Source organism: Dermochelys coriacea, chromosome 4 (assembly GCF_009764565.3).
Source record: "Dermochelys coriacea isolate rDerCor1 chromosome 4, rDerCor1.pri.v4, whole genome shotgun sequence".
Classification (NCBI taxonomy): domain Eukaryota; kingdom Metazoa; phylum Chordata; order Testudines; family Dermochelyidae; genus Dermochelys; species Dermochelys coriacea.
In genome coordinates this window covers 26,226,113-26,246,163 of record NC_050071.1, presented here as the reverse complement: position 1 = coordinate 26,246,163, position 20,051 = coordinate 26,226,113, and positions in this window count along the sequence as shown.

Sequence of the window (20,051 nt, the reverse complement as noted above, 5' to 3'; positions counted from 1 at the left end):
GCTAAACTTTACTTAGTCTCAAGCACTTATACACACACCCGCAAGAGGTTAGTAAAACACCCCCAACTCTTGATAATTACCAAAGCTGAGTGTGGCTCTTCTGATTATCAATTAACCAGGTGTGGGTTTTTCCTGAGTTTGCAGCCTTGAGGCCCCAATAGACATTCCTGGGGCACATCCTGCTCTTCTAAGATGCATGTATCAGCAACTTCAACACAATTCTTATCAGGAAGGATGCGGGGTCAAGCTGCCCTTTCTGTGGCACTTTATTGGTTTGACAAAGTCTCCCCATACATTGGTATCTATATAAATTTATCCCACCAAATGGAAAACAAAGACCAATATACATACCCAAATAAGGTGTATAGACACAGTCCCTTTGCCCAGCCTTGCAGGGTCCTTACGGTGTACAGGACACCCTCAAATGGTTAATCATTAACTCTTCATAGTTACCAAGAAGCATTGTCCTGCCTGCTGGCTATTGTAAAAGTTCATGCCTTTGGCCAGCAGAGCTGAACACTGTAGAAGAAGCCATAGCAGAAGCTGGTGTTCCCCACATGACCTCCCCTCCTATTCTGCAGATTGAAAAAACAGCTGGTCCTAAAACAGTGGCAATGAAATTTATATTTAGATCCTGTTGACATTAGTGCTTTTTGTTTAAAATTTGCCACTATTGGTACCCCCAGTGCAACTCCACTACCAGTAGCAGAAGTGGAAGCACTAGAGTAGATGGAACATAAGCAGCTCTCAGAGTTTTAACCATCACATCACCTAGGCTTGCACTGAGTAGGGTTAGATGACAAAATGGTTAAAACCTTTGTGGTTGGCCTACACTAGTGCTTCCATCATTGCTACTACCAGTGGGACTGCATGGGTGGTAGGAAGGGAGGGTGGGGTTTAAAGAAAAAAATCAAGCATTGAAGTGCAAAGAGGATTCAGTACAATACCGCTCATTTCTTGCATTTAATTTTTTACTAATGCCTGTATCTTCATGCAGAGGTCATCCAGGGGATACATAAACTCATCTAGATATTTGCTTAATTTTACAACAGGCTACATAGAAAGCACTAGCCAACTCAGTGCAAACTACAATTTCATACAGGCAATGACTTGTTTATACCACTCTATATACTATGTTATACAGTAACGTAACTTGCATATACACAGTGTTTTAGACATGTTTTATGTCATTTACTGATGTGTGCAAGCATGTTAATGAGGTTGAATTTGTCATGGTGTGTCTGTGGTTGCAATGTAAAAATGAATAGATTTTTAAAATGAGGAGCTAGAAGTGGCTGTAATGGCAACAGTGAAAATTGTCAGAAATTGAAAATGACTGACTGAAAAAAACCCATCAGTTCTGCAAGGAATCAGTTGCTTTTGGGTTCACACCTACAAATAGTGATCTACCTCAAGCTTTGTGGTTCCTTTGCAGAGAAACTCTATCAAATAACAGCATGAAGCTGGCGCATTTGCAAAGACATTTGTAGACTAAACACCCTGTGCATGCGGGTAAGCCAGGAGAATATTTTCAAAGAAAGCTTTCTGAGTCCCAGACTTGCCAGTTTAAAATGAAAACGCTTTTGTAAGCACTATACCGTCTGCAAGCAGTGCAAGTAGTTTTTAAGCGAGATGAAACTTGGGGCATACAAGACAAATCAGATTCCTGAAAGGGGTACAGAAGTCTGGAAAGGCTGAGAACCACTGAGTTAAATTATAACTGTGGCTAAACTAGTTGTGCAGTCTCATTTTTCTGTGCTGTGCTACCAGACCTGGATTATAGGGCAATATAAGTAGTTAACAATAGGGAATTGGCTCAGTAGAGTAACTAGTTGCTAATATGATTGATTAGTCTACTCATAAATCCTGATCATGTGAAGGAGGTGGTCATCAGGTCAGCACTTTGTTCAAACACTAAACCAATTAATGACATTCCAAACAACAAACCTGCAGCTATTTCTCTCCTGCAGGGAAGGTAGAAAAACCTATAAAGCTCCTATTGACTTTCAATTCAGTGCTTGGGAGCATCTCATTGAATCCTGAGCAGTTTATTGGCTGAGTTCAACAGCAAGGGGCTGACAAGAGATCAGTTCTGGTAGGAGTCATTGCAAGTCATTAGGAGTTACCACAAAGGGGTTCGGAGGCCAGGGAGATAATTTGACCAGACCAAAAAAGTCATTAGGCAGCTAGTTCTGTGAACCGTGACTGACTGCAAAAGGAATGGCAAGATTATGACTAGTCTACTTCTTATATGCTGGTGCTGAAATATTTTCCTCCTTGTTCCTACCAATACCTGACCTGTCAGTCATATAAAAAAAAATCAAGAATGATTTGTTCTTAGCTCACATTCCGGGGCTAGAGAAGGGAGGCATTTATCTGAAGATCACCAGTAACCCCAGGTCTCCTCAAACATGCCAAATCTTCCCTCACACCCCACCTACTTTTACCATGTGCTCTTAAAGGTGTGGGAGCAAGTGTGCAAGATGCTTGAGATATACTTGTGGCCAATATAGGGAACTATGCCTAAGGCTTAATCTATTTTTTCCTATGTACAACCTCTGCTCGCATTTGCAATGGGGTGAAAAAAACCTTTGTGCTCCTTGCTGCACTCTGCAGATCAAGGGCATGAAATATTATAGCCTAATTGCCCTATTCCCTTGTTTCTAAGAATTTAGTTGCATACATCTTTACTTTCAATTCCCTTCTGTTGTGTCCAAGAAATGTCAAGTATCTCTCCAGACTGAATATTTTGGGTGTTTTTTCTGTATGTGTAATTCTAGCCTTAAGGGGTTCAATATTTTCTGTTCATTGCTTTTTCTTTCCTGATTATTTCCCAGAATGCTACTCCTAGTTTCCCATAGAATTACCTGGAAAATCTTGCCACGGTGGTTAATTTGAAATAAAAGATTACTTCAAAACATCCACCTTAACAAAAGATGCCTCACAAGAAAAAAAAATGAATAGGAAGTAATTTCACAAAGCATCATCCCAAGCTGCATCACAGCTTGTTTCTTCCTATTCCCTAGTCAATCACTTTATATCCTATGGAGCCTTTCATACCAAATCATAGAATATCAGGGTTGGAAGGGACCTCAGGAGGTCATCTAGTCCAATCCCCTGCTCAAAGCAGGACCAATCCCCAACTAAATCATCCCAGCCAGGGCTTTGTCAAGCCTGACCTTCTATTGCAATAAGGCAATAGAAATTTTCTCTTATGCTGAGCCTTCTAAGCCATTGTAGCTCGTACCTCAAGGCCTTTGAACAGTGTTGTCCAGGATTCATCATTACTGTAAAGTTAAAACCTAGTCACCTGATAGTGTATTTGAATTTGTATGTCCCCTTATGTTGGAAGCGCTTTGGGGGGCTGGTTTTGCATCTGATAAGCTATTGCAGTTTCAGTTCACAGCTTCCAGCTTGTGTCATATGCTGCTGACTGATGAAAGCAGTATCCTTCTCTAGCAGTACTTCCAAAAGTGGCAGCTGAGACCAAATCCAAGCACCTTTCCACCTTGACAATAGAATTGCACAAAACTCTGAGATTTCTGGTTAAACTGTGTGTTATGACACAACGCCAACATATCTCGGTATCATTCTTGACCACACTCTGAACTTTCATGATCACCTCAAGAAAGTAGCCTCTAAAGCGAAGACTCATGTCAACATTATTCAGAAGTTAGGGTGAACAAACTAGGGATCACCAGCCCCGATGATACGAACATCAGCCTTTTCCCTGGTGTCTTCAGTTGCAGAGTACTATGCACTGGTGTGGACAAGAAGATGCCACACCCAACCTGTGGATAGGCAGTTGAATCAGACCACGCAAATAATCACAGGAATTTTAAAATCAATACCTCTATCATGGGTTTCTGTATTAGCAAACATTGAACCTCCAGTTATCCATCAAGATATAGCCAGTAGAAGTAGTCAATGCCATCTCATATGCAGATGAATCAATACTTGGAACTATTTATACAATGCTTCAGACTTTAGAGGTTCAGATAAATTGGGATTTAGATGCAAACTTTTGGAAGCTGTTCTGCAAAACAAAGAACAGCCAAAAAGATTTTGCAGAACCCACCTTGTTTTGTCCATATCCATAATAAATGGTAGCATAATCAATGCCAATAGAGGCCTCAGATGAACAAAACAAAACCAAGAGTAACCACAGAAATTTAACAGCTTTGGTGGCCATCGGAGATCCTCTGGACAGAAGTATATTCTCATTTAATTAGTGTTGGTAATAATAATAAAGCAGTGATCTTAGAGCACTTTTCCAATAAATTATTTTAGCCTCAACTTCCCTACACATTATTTGTTTCTATTTTATAGATGAGGAAACTGAGGCACAGAGTGATTCATCCAAAGTCATGCAGGCATTTATGGTAGCCAACAATAATACTATCAAAGAGAAAAAGTGACAAATATCAGAGTCAAAACTTTTTCCAGAAGGTTTCATGTTAGCCTATAATTCTGAAACAAAACCATATAAATACTGATGATTGGAAAAAATCTTGTATCTTAACATTTTCCTTCTTCAATTCACCCCAGATTGTATAGAACCTTCAGTTGTTAATACTGAAAAATTGTATGACAAAGTATTATATAGATGAAAGTATATGTTTCTAAAATATTCAAATGCTATACATAACATGGGTTTGTCTAACTTTATTGGAAAGAGTTTTATGACCATGACCGACATGGCTGAAAATGTAATGTGATTTTGTATTTTTCTGCTTTCTCCCAAGGACATTCTTAAAATGAGATGTAATGTCTCAAGAGCTTTATCATAGTAGGTAAAATGTTAATAAATAGATAAATCTGAATACCTGCTCAGGAGAATTTTTGAAGGGGGACTGGATGGCTCTGGAGATTTGGAAATTGCATACATAATCTTCAGCTGCAGGTCACCAGTAAAATATCTAGCTCATGTCAGCTGTGACACTATGTTGTTGTTATCTGATGACACCCTGGCTGAAACACTTTGGTGACCTCACTGGAGTTCATAGGGCTTATCTACATGAACTTTTAGTTCACAGTCAGCTGTGGTGTGAATCTATCCCATACTAGCCTGCTGCATGCTAACTGTTCATGTGGACCCTGTTGATACACATTAACAATCCGTTACTGTGCGTCAACGGGGTCTACTTGGACAGTTAGGCTGCACTAATCTGCCACATACTATCTTGCCACAGACGAATTATTTGTGTAGACAAGCTATTAGACAAGAGCCCGTACCTTATGGGAAAGTCTATGGAATTTAATAGAAAATTAAGTTATAATTTTGAGCCTTTACAGTGCATTTAAGAGGGAATTATATTTCCCAAATATAGGATAATTTTTAAATATATATATATATATATATTTACTGTGACCTTTCCAAATTTTCTTTTGTTTTTAAGAACTGTAGGGTCAGAGCCAAACTCCACTGAAGACAGTGAAGATGGATCCAGTCCCTTGTATTAAAATATGGGAGGGGGGTTGTTATATAGAAAGGATAGCATTCTCTATTAAACATGGTAGGTTTGTGGAGTGATTTTTATAGAACCATAACACATTTCTATGTAATCGTATTGGTTCAGCTCTGTTCACTTCTACAGAATTTTCATAAGGGATGTCACAGAAATGACCCTCACATTGGGCATTAGCTTGCTTCTTTCTTGGCTGTCTCAATATGAAAGGCAAGGACTGATTTGACATGGGTAGTGGACTACCCTTTTGCCTATTAGGTGGGTGCTCAGGAAAAGCATTGAGACACATTGGGGCAATGGTATATGAAAGTTTGCACTGCGCTGCATGAGTGGTACATGCTCAGGGCATAAATAAGTGTCTTCAGTCTCCAATTCTGTCAATTTAGCTCCTTCCACAAATACAAAAAAATTACCTAAAATATTAAAGACTTTGGCCCTGATCCTACAAATATTTAGGGATGTTCTTACCTTTATTCACTGTGAGTAGACCCATTGGCTCCAGTGTAACAAATCACATTAGATACATTTGAGGTTATCCAGGAGTGTTTGCAAGACCAAGGCCTTTGGCAATCTGTATGCAAAAAAGAGAAGTTCTAGCTAGTTCGTTCTTATGCTTCCTATGTTATTTCCACATGTTCTATAATTTTAGATGTTAGAGTCACTGTATATCTGGAAAAATAATCTTAGCCTATAATAAATGAGCTTTAATAATTAATTACTTTGTATTTAATGGGCACCTGTGACTAAAGGCCTTTTTGCATCATGTAATATATAACTAGAACATGAATGTCCTTGTCCAAATTGTCATAAAAAGAGAAAAACCTCTCTAATTTATTTCCCAATATTAAATAATTATAACCAACTCCAAATTAAAAAGGAAACAAACACATGGAGCTTTGCCAAAAGGATGCCAAAGGTATATGAACTGGCATATGTTGGAGTAAGAGCGTTTGTCAATACTTCATAAGAGAGAACCCTGTCTCTAGTCCACTCAAGGTTATCCTGTGCAGTTAAGATATATGACAAAAAGTGACTGCCTTACAGAGCCCCTGATTTCTCACATTCAGCGTTTTTTGGTGTCCTTCGCTTGTCTACTGCATTCAGTCTTTAGTAATGACAAAGCTCACATACTGAACTGAAATCTTTTGATTGCATTACTTGCTTCAGAGCTTGGTATGAAATACTACATGATCATTTGCCTTTTTTGCGTTTAATTCCAGAAACTTGCCACTGGGAAAGTTAACTGAGCATTTGGATTTGCACACATAAATACCACAGTGCTGTTCTGCAATTCCACCTTCCCTGCATTTGGGGACGTCTCCAGCTTGTCAAATTGTTTTACCATTTCTCAGAGACGATGTAGCTGGAAATACATCTATATTATTCTACATCTCATATCGTCATATCATTACATCTATATTATTCTAGAAAGGTGTTGTTTTTTTGTTTTTTTATGACCTTCTATGGCCATCAGCAATAATTATGAGATCAAAGATTAAATTAGTCAAGTTTGACAATGAAAGACTGCTGCTGCCCCCCCGTATTTAAAAGGTAATTATTTTATTAGGAGACAAACACTTCATCTGTATCATCTCTCAAATGGCAATTATACGTGATGATATGTTAAAATAGATTAAAATGCTTTTTTGCTATGTGAACTGAATCAGTTTTTACAATCAATGTTTGTAGAGATCGTTTTTCCTAGGCATATAATATAAATAACGTCTTGCTGGAAAAATAAACCTGTTACATTGTAATTTGTGTAAAAAGTGTATTGTGCATTACATTGAAATTCTGCCATTAGCTACCCCTCTGCAACCCCAATGATTTCCGATGATCTGTTTGTATATGATTTTGATTTGCTGCATCATTGGACCCTGCAAATTGCCACATATTGCAGAAATGCTGTGGAGTCAATTTAGATACCTATGGCAGTTATTAGTCAAAGTTACCAGAGCTGAATAATTAGATTTGAATTCCCCTATCTGACTGGTGGGGAGGGGGCTTCCTTCAGATAATTTGGCTGAGAGCAGGACAGCAGGGGCCTGGTTTTCAGAGTTGCTGAGCACCCATAACTCTGATTTACTTCACTGGGAATTGAAGGTGCTCAGCACTCCTGAAAATCAAGCTCTAGAGAAGTTGGGCTTGTCACGCTGTCTGAAGTAGTTCATAACCATGAGTGCCAACCTCAGGACCGACTGTCAAGGAGCAGGGCAGACACCCCAAGCTGGTTGTGTGTTCTATAATTAGATTTCACCAACCCAGTCACAAGAGTGAACTCCTAAAGCACTGTAACAGCCTTACCACGGAGTCACAGACCATTCCTTGGGGCATCATTCCAGTCTATCTTGCCACCCAGGCAAGCTGGATTTCGTGGTAGTTGGTTAAAATACACCAAAGATCACAAAATCTTCAAGTCGCTCCCAATCCCAAGAGACCAGTCACTTTGTACCTCAGAACTGACACCAAAGACAACGCCTGTAGCCAATCCTACAGTGAACTAACTAAGCATTTATTAAATAGGAAAAAGAAATGAGCGAGTTTTTACAAAATTTAAGCAAGTAAACGTAATCTATGCAAATGAGTTATGGTATTAAAAGGTGACAGTTACAGTAATCTATCAGCTCCGAATGTTTTTCACAGTAATCCAGGTTGACCCTGGGGATCTCTGCTTCTGTTTTCAGAGTAGCAGCCATGTTAGTCTGTATTCGCAAAAAGAAAAGGAGTACTTGTGGCACCTTAGAGACTAACAAATTTATTTGAGCATAAGCTTTCCTGAGCATCCGATGAAGTGAGCTGTAGCTTACGAAAGCTTATGCTCAAATAAATTTGTTAGTCTCTAAGGTGCCACAAGTACTCCTTTTCTTTTTGCTTCTGTTTTATAGCTCCAGCCCTGTCAGAATCCAAACAGCAAAGAAAAGATTCAAAAAATTGTTGTTCACTATCTTTATTTCCTTCTTCCAGAATTCAAGATGAGGGGACAAGCCCTTTGGGGAAATTAACAAAGCCTTTTCTATTGTAATGGCCTGGAATGGCCAATTTAGTTTTGATAGCCTTCTTGATGAGCAGGAGTTTATCCCTCCTGACAGGTTCACCCTTTCAGAACAAACAGATTCTATATTTATAAAGCAAAAACTTAAATATTACCTTATAGCATGTGATAAAGATATGTGAGATTAATACATGCAGTAAATTACAAGCCTTTCATAAAGTCTAAACACTAAATGCATCATTATAAATCCAATACCTTTCTTAACAATACTAACACCCAGGTGAAACAGACTGACTTCCAGCAATGAATTTGTTAATGCTTGGCTGAGGCCTAAAGCTTTGTCAAGAACTCGCACCTGGTTTGCCAGCATCACAGGGCCCTGATCCAGCAGAGCACAAAAGACTACACCTGGGCTTAATGTTCAGCACATGCTTGAATGCTGTGCTAGATTGGGGATGAGAGGAGGACAGTCAGAAGAACTGAAGTTTTGTTGTTTGTCACAGAATGTTTACAGGTCTAACTTCAACACTAATTAGCCAGGAATTGCTGGCCTTGAACAGATGATCCAGTCATGGATGTGGAGCACACTGTGGGGCCATGCACAGATTGTTACTTGTGCAGGAACAAGTTCATATTACTTCCACAAAGGAGTCTTGTGTATCCAACCTTGTGAGCAAATTCCTTCTACTTGTAATGGCCTGACAACAGTTGCAATGCTTCTAATATTGTTTTCCAAGACAATGGGAAGGAAGTGTGTATTAAAAAAAAAAGTTTCATGATAATAAAAATATAATTGACAAGTAGGAGTGGATCCAAGTTTCAAAATGTATAGTTGTTTTTGCTAGTTAATTTTTTCCTCCTATTTCTGTCTTTTTATATTACGTTCTCATTTTTAAAAATAGCATATGCATAGCAAATTCTTGCGACTTACATCAAACATTCTTGTGGTTTTGATATAATTTGTTTTACTACTTTATGAGAGTATACTGTTGAAAACTATTGAAAAAAAATTACAAAGAAACAAGAAATTGCATCTGCCAGTCTAGAGGCCCATGTGATATTTCAATATCTATCATATTGCTGTAGTTTTTTCAGAAAAACATTCACCAGGATGGAGCAGAGTAGAGCATTGTTTGGATACTGGATAGATGTGTCATATCTGACCAACTCTGCAAAGAAGGGACCGGTGATTCTTTGAAGATCAGAGAGTTTATCTTCAATCCTTTACTTTACTCTGTGAGAAGAGAGAGGACTGGTAAGAAGTGATCCATGGAGGCAGCTGTATAGCACCCAAGGGTGAAGGACTTAGCTGCATGGGCCCTGGACTGGAGCTGAGTGGACAGGCTGGGCCTGGGCTCACTTATCAGCCCCTAAAAAGGGACAACTATAGATATCTATGCCTCAGCAGGGAACCTAGTTGCGGGGAGACCCTGAAGATAGAAGGGTCCATGAGACCGTGACCCAAGGAGGAAGCCGTGAATAAGATCTCTCCATTATTGGACTCTTTATGCATACCCAAAAGGGGTGCACTTGAAAATGTGATCTGGACGAAGGGATGAGCAGTAGTGGAAAAGGGGAATGCCCAAAAGAAAGGCAACCTGTCACACACTCCCACCCAACCACTAGACCGCACTGGCCATGAGTGTTCCCCTTCACAATGAGCCATATCCGAATCCTTCCATGTAAAAAGATTCAGAAGCAAAGTTCTGTCCATCAAAGATGCATGGCTTTGGGATGAGCTGGAAGCTCTCTGGCCTTATGTCCCCTGTAGTGGGACCATTCCAAATGCAGCCCCTTAGACTCTCTATAGCTCTTGTGGAATTTAGGTTATCCATGCTATTTCTGCCTTCCCCCATTGCTGTTGATGCTCCCATGTTAAATACAGTCCCCTTCCCTGCATGCTCTGTGGTATGTAAAAGCTAATTGAAAAAAATGGTGGCTTTCCTGAGCAAAGTCTAAAGGCTGGAGGATTGCTCCTATGGTAGAAAGGAGAAGGTATTGACTGCAGATGAGACCTAGGCCTGGTCTACACTGGGTGGGGGGAATCGACCTCAGATACGCAACTTCATCTACAAGAATAGCGTAGCTGAAGTCAACGTTTCTTAGGTTGACTTACCGCACATCCTCACGGCACGGGGTCGACGGCTGCCACTTTCCCATAGACTCCGCTTCCGCCTCTTACCATGGCGGAGTACAGGAGTCGACAGCAGAGCGATCGGGGATCGATTTATCACATCTACATTAGACGCGATAAATCGATCCCAGACAGATTGATCACTACCTGCCGATCTTTAATAATTAGGAGGTTATTAATTGCTACAGACAAGGGACCAGGTTCTAGTTTCTGTAATACCATTCAATTCAGTGAATTTTCTCTGGATTCACTCCAGTGGAACTGAGACCAGAATTTGGCTCTTAATCTGGTTAAACTGGTAGTTTTTTTAAAAGAATGGGAATCACTAGTATTAGGCTTCCAATCTACTGCTGACAGGATATTGATCAGTTTGAGAATACCGTCAGAGAGACCGTTTTAGTTTCTGACCAGATTTATAGAAGTTCCATCATGAAACCAATACAAGTAATTTTAGTATGAACTTGAATAATCTTATCTGTTCCTGAACATGCAGATATATTTTAAAAACAATGATGTTGCCTCCTGAGGCCAAGTGTAAAAATGAAACTTGGAGAAGAATAATTTTTCCTCCAGAGCAATGGCATTCTGAGCTTTTCACTGCATTATCTCAAAACATGGAGGGCCTCCTAAAATACTGCAGCAAAAGCTCATCTGTGCACATAATTCTTTCATCTGACAGGGCATACATTGTAATTCACTGTGCCTCAGCCCACTGGATTGATCCTCTTGTCTATTTCTCTCCCAGTTAACTTCTAGTTACACTTTATTCTGTGCCACATGGTAAGAATTTAATTAAGTTGATATATTAACTGTTTGGTAATTGCCGTTGAAGTATCTATAGCAAATGTCACACAGCTGCACCCTCACCCCAAGTCAGAACTGAAAATGCAATGTTGCACCTCAGTGCGTTTATCCAGGGAAATGAAAACTTAAGGTAACTTATGATTTATCATTATCAGTGGTGATATTTATTATTATTATTTATTACAATGTAGGCCAGATGCTGCATAGTCTAGGTGCAGAAAAAAAATGTCCTGTATATAAATGCAAGGTAAGAAATGCCGAACAGGACAGGGAGCTTAGAAGAATCCAATTTGGCATGAATGTCAGCACTGCTGTGTGATTATAAAGGTATTTTTCCATGCCATATTAGCTGGAATAAGGCCAAAATGGGGGGAATTGTAGCACTTACTGAGCAGACAATTTTTGTTTTAATGTCCTTGTGCCTCAGTTCCCCATCTCTAAAAAGTGGATAGTGCCACCCCTTCATGTCATGGATTGTTATGAAGATAAATTCACTGTTTGTGAAGCACTCAGCTACTTACAAGAGGACCATAGAAAACCACCGGAGGAAATTAATAATTTGTTATTCAGTATAGGTTTAGTATGGTGTGCAGCATATAAGAGATGGGTTTATTTGTTAAATGATCAGAATTAAAAGAAATATTGTATAAGTATAGATTCAATAATCACTGCACACTGAATGAAGGGGAAATCCTGTGGTGGGTGGGGGGAGGGAATGTGGTAATATAATTAAAGACCATGTCATAATGTATAGGCAACCTTAATTCTGGCATTTTCTAACTTTTGAATGTTTGACCTGGCAACCTTAACGTTCTTATAATGTTGTTTGTCTGCAATGTAGATTTAACTGAATGTCGACTTTATGTAAGAAATCTGCCCCCATAAGATTTCAACCATGATTATAGAGACTACATTTGTTGATGTGACACTGACCTATTATAATTTACAGAGGGGTGGAAATTATCATTGCTATTTATTTCTATTACAGTAGTGCAGAGAGATTCTGAAACTGCGGTCCCATTGTGATAGGTACTGCTCAAACATAGTCCTGAAGAATTTAAAATCTAAATAGATGAAGGTGGGAAAATGACATAGTAGAAGTATCCCCATTTTATAGACGTGAGAACTAAGACACAGAAATTATGTGACTTGTCCAAGATAGTCACATAGGAAGTCTGGCAAAGCCAGGAACTGAACCTAATCTCCTGAGTCCCAGGCCAGTTGCTTAACTTTAAGACCCTCTTTCCTCTCTAATGTTTCTGTATTTGTTGTTTTGTGCAATCTATGAGCTATTGAATATTTGTGTTTCAGAAGTGGTGCGGTATCACTTCCCTCTTTTTTTTTTATTGCTACTTTTTTTATTTTGAGAGATATCCTGCTGAGGTTGTTAACAATTTTGTATGTTTCAAGTAATCAATATAAAAGAGGACATTTAAAAAAATACTATTATTTCACCAAAATAATTCACTATATAAATTTATAAACAGGGAGGGTGTTTTTACAGATCCAGGTAGTTTCTCAACACTTCTCTACGCAAATATCAATATTTTAAGTTTCAGTGCACTCCAGATAGTGCAGTCCATTCCACATACTCAAACTTACATTTACTAAGTGAAGCAGTAACATCCACAAAAGTCAGTGTTTTGGCCAGAAATTGACACTTTTGGAAACCTGCCTCCCTTAATAAATGTAAGTTTAAGTATCTCAAATGAACTGGCTTGCTTGGAGTGCACTACAGCTTGATATGTTTCCAAATGTAGTAAGTAAAACAACTGTAGCACAAACTGTCATGCGAGTTGGAACATGCTAAATTATCTTTTTGTATACAACTGTGTATCCTCATGTATTCAACGGAGTACAGAGAGATCTAAAATATTTGGGGGGAAATGGAGTTTCATTTAATCTCCAATGGGTAGTAAGGTAGTTAGGTAGTTAAAACAAAGAAGTAAGAATGCTTGTGGTAAAATCCTGGCTTCATTGACATCAGTGGAGAAACTCCCATTCACTACAATGAGGCCAAGATTTCATCCCTTCATTCTAATTCTGGTTCTCCCACCGACTTGCTGTGTGCACTTGGCCAAGTCCTTTAAGCTCTTTGTATCTTAGTTCCTTTATCTATAAAATTAAGTTATTAATAATAATTAGCTACTTTACAGGGTGTTGATGCCTGCTTGATCAAGTTTTTATGACATCCTTGGATGACAGGTACTATGGGAAAATATCTTGTTGCTGTTAATAAAAATCAGGTATTTTTATTTTAGCAAGGGAACCATGTGAGGCTATCCATAAATTACATAATGCATTCGGGGGTGGTTGAGTCCTTAATTTTCTATGTTTGTTTTTCAGTTTTAGAAGGCGTGTTACAAGGGTGGTTGGGTCTTGATAATCACCAAAAATGTGTTAGGTAACTTAAGGATAGCCTCTGTGTGTTGGGCAGAGAGGAGAGATAAAACCTTAATTAACTGTGATATTAGGTTAACAGAAGGACAGCTGGTTACATGTGGTTGATCTATATTTAGCTAATATTGCCACACAAGACTGTGTTAAGGTGAATTAGAAGTTGCAGGCACATAGCATTCTTCTGAGTGCATGTTACCTCTCAACAATATTACAGTTAAAAAAATAGAGACCATTAGAAGACTAGAAAAGAACATAAGAACGGCCATATTGGGTCAGACCAAAGGTCCATCTAGCCCAGTATCCGGTCTTCTGACAGTGGCTAATGCCAGCTGCCCCAGAGGGAATGAACAGAACAGGGTAGTCATGAAGTGATCAATCCCCTATCGCCCATTCCCAGTTTCTGTCAAATAGAGGCTAGGGACACCATTCCTACCTGCTATTAGCCATTGATGGACCTATCCTCCATGAATTTATCTAGTTCTTTTTGAACCCTGTTATAGTCTTGGCTTTCACAACATCCTCTGGCAAAGAGTTCCACAGACTGACTGTGTGTTGTGTGAAGAAATGTTTCTTTTTGTTTGTTTTAAACCTGTTGCTTATTCATTTCATTTGGTGACCCCCTAGTTATTGTGTTATGAGGAGGAGTAAATAACACTTCCTTATTTACTTTCCCCACACCAGTCATGATTGTATGGACCTCAATTATATACCCTCTTGGTTGTCTCTTTTCCAAGCTGAAAAGTTCCAGTCTTATTAATTTCTCCTCATATGGAAGCCATTCCATACCCCTAATTATTTTTGTTGCCCTTTTCTGAACCTTTTCCAATTCCAATATAACAATTCAGTATTAAGGTGGCACTTGCACAACGAGCTTTAAAGTTCTGCTCAAACAGCAATCACAGTCTTAACTCTGGCCCTGTAGAGGTTTGTCTGTAAGCAAGGACTGGCCTGTCTCCCAAGATCTGTGAGAGTGATGGGTCGTCCTTCAGGATAGGTTGTAGATCCTTGATGATGCGTTGGAGAGGTTTTAGTTGGGGGCTGAAGGTGATGGCTAGTGGCGTTCTGTTATTTTCTTTGTTGGGCCTGTCCTGTAGTAGGTGACTTCTGGGTAATCTTCTGGCTCTGTCAATCTGTTTCTTCACTTCACTTCACTTCACTTCAGCAAGTGGGTATTGTAGTTGTAGGAATGCATGATAGAGATCTTGTAGGTGTTTGTCTCTGTCTGAGGGGTTGGAGCAAATGCGGTTATATCGTAGAGCTTGGCTCTAGACAATGGATCGTGTGGTATGATCTGGATGAAAGCTAGAGGCATGTAGGTAGGAATAGCGGTCAGTAGGTTTCTGATATAGGGTGGTGTTTATGTGACCATCGCTTATTAGCACCGTAGTGTCCCCTCAGACAGAGACAAACACCTACAAGATCTCTATCATGCATTCCTACAACTACAATACCCACTTGCTGAAGTGAAGGAACAGATTGACAGAGCCAGAAGAGTACCCAGAAGTCATCTACTACAGGACAGGCCCAACAAAGAAAATAACAGAACGCCACTAGCCATCACCTTCAGCCCCCAACTAAAACCTCTCCAACGCATCATCAAGGATCTACAACCTATCCTGAAGGACGACCCATCACTCTCACAGATCTTGGGAGACAGACCAGTCCTTGCTTACAGACAGCCCCCCAATCTGAAGCAAATACTCACCAGCAACCACACACCACACAACAGAACCACCAACCCAGGAACCTATCCTTGCAACAAAGCCCGTTGCCAACTCTGTCCACATATCTATTCAGGAGACACCATCATAGCGCCTAATCACATCAGCCACACTATCAGAGGCTCGTTCACCTGCGCATCTACCAATGTGATATATGCCATCATGTGCCAGCAATGCCCCTCTGCCACATACATTGGTCAAACTGGACAGTCTCTACGTAAAAGAATGAATGGACACAAATCAGACGTCAAGAATTATAACATTCAAAAACCAGTTGGAGAACACTTCAATCTCTCTGGTCACTCGATTACAGACCTGAGAGTGGCTATCCTTCAACAAAAAAGCTTCAAAAACAGACTCCAACGAGAGACTGCTGAATTAGAATTAATTTGCAAACTGGATAGAATTAACTTAGGCTTTAATAGAGACTGGGAATGGATGAGTCATTACACAAAGTAAAACTATTTCCCCATGTTATTTCTCCCCCCCACCCCACCCCCCACTGTTCCTCAGATATTCTTGTTAACTGCTGGAAATAGCCTACCTTGCTTGTCACCATGAAAGGTTTTCCTCCTTCCCCCCCCTGCTGCTGGTGATGGCTTATCTTAAGTGATCACTCTCCTTACAGTGTGTATGATAAACCCATTGTTTCATGTTTTCTGTGTGTCTATATCAATCTCCCCTCTGTTTTTTACACCAAATGCATCCGATGAAGTGAGCTGTAGCTCACGAAAGCTTATGCTCTAATAAATTTGTTAGTCTCTAAGGTGCCACAAGTACTCCTTTTGTTTTTGCGAATACAGACTAACACGGCTGCTACTCTGAAACTTAACTATACAGTGGCTAATGCCACTCCATAATATCTAAAGCAAGAAACAATTTAGTATGGGGTTATGCTAAGTTAGTAACCGTCAATAGTCCTAGAAACCATTTTTCCAATATTTCTGAATTTTCTCCATGTGAAATTTGGCAAGGGAGAGTCATTAAAGTGCATTGGGCATGCTCCAGACAGCACTTATTGCTTTTGAGAAGGCAAGAGTAGCTGAATCCTGGAACCAGGCCACATGCTATAGATTTAGCATTAACTAGTAACTATTAGAAATGATTTAATCCGAAGTAGTTTTTTTCCATACAGGGATTATAACTGCAGGCCATTCCTTAGTTTTGTTTTTTTCCCCTCCATCACTTAACTGGAACAGAATTGTCACCTGTGTGTGTAGAGAGAGAGAGAGAGTGTAAAAAGAAACATGCAGTCAACAAACTCAGACCTTTTTGGACCACCAGGGAGCAATTATCAAGGAAAAGAGATATCTTCTATTGGATTCCCCGAAGTGAAGAGAGATAACAGAAGTTCCCTAATGTGACCCATCAACCACTTGATTTGTTGGCGCTTACTTGAGGCTGGTTCTGTGTCACTGTATCTGGAGAAAGCAGTCTGCAGCAGCTAGTTCTTTAATAGGTTCTATGGGAAAATAGATCTAGAGTTGCCTCTGGGTCTACATTATGTGACTGATAAGCTGTCTGGTATGCTGAATGCATTTGATCAGCTGTGTATAGTATACTCAGATCCATTAATGTATATCTGTTCTTCACATCCACCTGTAGATTTTTACAAAGTGCTTTAATTATTAGTGGAAAGGAATGTCTTTTCTATCATTGTTTGACTTTCTGAGCAAATCTATGGTGTGTTCCTTCCTTTCATGTTCTTTTTTTCAGTCAGTTTTCTTTTTGGTGGTGGGTTGTTTATTTGTGCCGGGCGGGGTGGGAGGGAGGGAGGGCGGCAGTGTTGATTCTTGGGGGGGGAGGGGGTTATACATTGTTTCTCTCATACACACTAAGTGTGCTAATAGATGGGCACATACAACTAACATTATTTCTACATGGTTGTATGAAAGACAAAGCTTAAATCTTTAGATTTTGAACATGTTAAACAGTAAAACACTGCAAATGATGTTCTTCCCCTTGGTGCTTTCTTCTCTTTTCTTGTTGCAGTACAGGTCTGAGGCACCATTCATTTGAGGCACTTACTTGGAGGTTCTGTAGTCCATGCTGGCCTTATAGAGGTAAAGGAGTTGTTTCACCATGGACTCTCTAGTTAAGTGCTTTTGAGAACAGACTTTTGTGAAAGTGATAATTATAAAAGACGATTAGGAACAAATACCATATAACCTAAAGCTGAAGGAGATTCCTTAAGACAGACTCAAGATTCAAGAGGCCAGTGTTGTACCACGAATTAATGAGGAAGCTAATTGACTTTACTGGGACTACGAGGGATGCCGGAACCGGGGGGACCCAGGAGGCCATGGCCCCACCACTTTTTACCGTCCGTAAGGGTGAGCAGAGTGGGGGGTCTTGAGAGGACAGGGCGGCGTGGGCAGGGCCTCAGGGGAAGAGACGGCATGGGAGTGGGGGCTCAAGGGGAAAGGAGATGGGGCCATGGTTCGGGCTCCAGTGGGCCCCCACCTTTTAGGAAGCTTTCACTGCTCCTGCTACTAGCATGGGTAAATGCAACCCAGCGTGAGTAAGGGTTGCAGAATCTGGCCCCAAAAATAAAAAAGGCAAGCCTGTTTCTTCAGCAGGCTATGGAAAAGTGCAACAATATGGAATAGAATTCATGATAAAGTAGAAGGGTATTGATTCAGACATCAGACTTCATTTCAGAGTTATAAAAAGAGATCATAGAGAAACTGTTCCAAAGAGTGAGGATGGCAGAATCTAACCTATTTTTACTAGAGACAGTTAAAACAACATCTCCCTGAATCTTCACACAAAAACTAAACCAAACCCAAACATTCACTTTTGTCTGCCTCTCCACTTTCAGGTTCCAAATGCAATGTTGAAATGCCATAAGAGAGATCTTTTTCCTCTCAGTATGTCTGTCTGGACCAAAAGCAGGAAATCTCAGAAAACTTCTGAGAATGCCTGTTGTTATGAAATCTCTTACCCGATTTTGCAGATACAATAGGTTGTGATTGTCTGCAACTTACTCAGTCATCTAAAATTTTGATAATCTAAAATTATCTGAGATGAATATCTGATACCCTTGTGTTATTGAAGGTAGTACTAATCAGCAATTCTACAGAATTAAAATTTAAAGAAGTGATGTTCAAGCACATGCAAAAGGAAAAATTCTCTCCTCACACTTATCAGTGGTTCACCAACCACTACAGTAGTTAACTCAAAATAGGTTTTTGCCTTAGGCATGAAGATCAAACCCATGTAAAGCAGAATTCTGGAAAGAAAATGTTTATCTGAAAAGCTAACGAATCAGATTTTATTTCTGGTTGTTGTGGCCAATTTTTTTATTTTCAAATCTGTCTGTACGATATATTTATGCCATGACCATCCAAAAGTTGCTTTGGATGGCATGTAGTTTCTGCTGTTGAATCACAGGAATGTCTCCTCTTCATTCCGTTCATTAGCATAATGAAGTTTGCGTAGGCTGACTGGAATACACCGGGCAATTTAAGCTGTGCCATTCTTTCCCTTCTTTTATAAAATGGCCTTCATTTTTTTTTTTTAGTGGTGTTGTCCTATTCACTAAACATCATCCCAGAAGAGCTTTCATTTAGAAATCTGTTTGCAAGTATGAATACAGTCCTGATCTTTAAAAAGAAAGAAAAGAAACCAAATACAGTATGAAGCTGGAAGAATTAAGCTGAATAATTTACAATGCTAATTAGTCAGAGGAATAAATTTTAACAATTTTAATGATATTGGGAACATAATTTTCCACTTATTCTCTCTCCAGTACAGTCCTTATGACTGCAGAAAATCTAAACAAAATTTTCTTTGTTTGCACCTGACTACACTACCCATAAATGAGTATTTTTTTCTTATTTATTGTGCGTAAAACGTTGTAGTACTAAATGGCACTAAAACAGCTGTTAGAATTTCCTCTAGCTATCCTATAGTTAAATACAATTATTCTAAACACACATACCCATATGCAGCTTTAAATTGTGAAGACATAGGCAGAACCAACCTGGGGAGTATTTTGAACTGAGGACTGTTATAATATTTATTTAATGCTGAGTGCCGGTTTTTACTTACCAATTTTTGTACCAACATAGCTCTAATTACAGCTGTGAAAAGGGAAAGATTTGCAAAGAACACAAAGGCTGTGATTCTGTGGGACACAGTCGACCAGCAGGTTGACATCTGTGAATTATGCAAATGAGGGAGTACAAAACTATGACCTAATAAGCAGGCCATATTCAGACTGGAGGAGGGAGTGGGAGAATCACTTTTGCCTAGTAATTATTAAAGTTAGGAGGGAACTTATTCCCATGGTGCATCTCGGAGAGGAATAGTTTGTTTTGCCTTGCCTCTTCAAGTGGAAATGTAAGTGTGAATTAAAAAATAGCATGCTGAGTTTTCGGAGTGGCTTTTTCTATCTCTGCCAGAGAAAAAGGCTGGGTACAGGGCAACTTGTCACTGATTTTTGAAGCTTGAATGCGTTTTTTATACCCTTATGGTGAATAGTAAATAGTCTAATGCTGCTTGTGGTAGAAATATTATGAATAATGCTA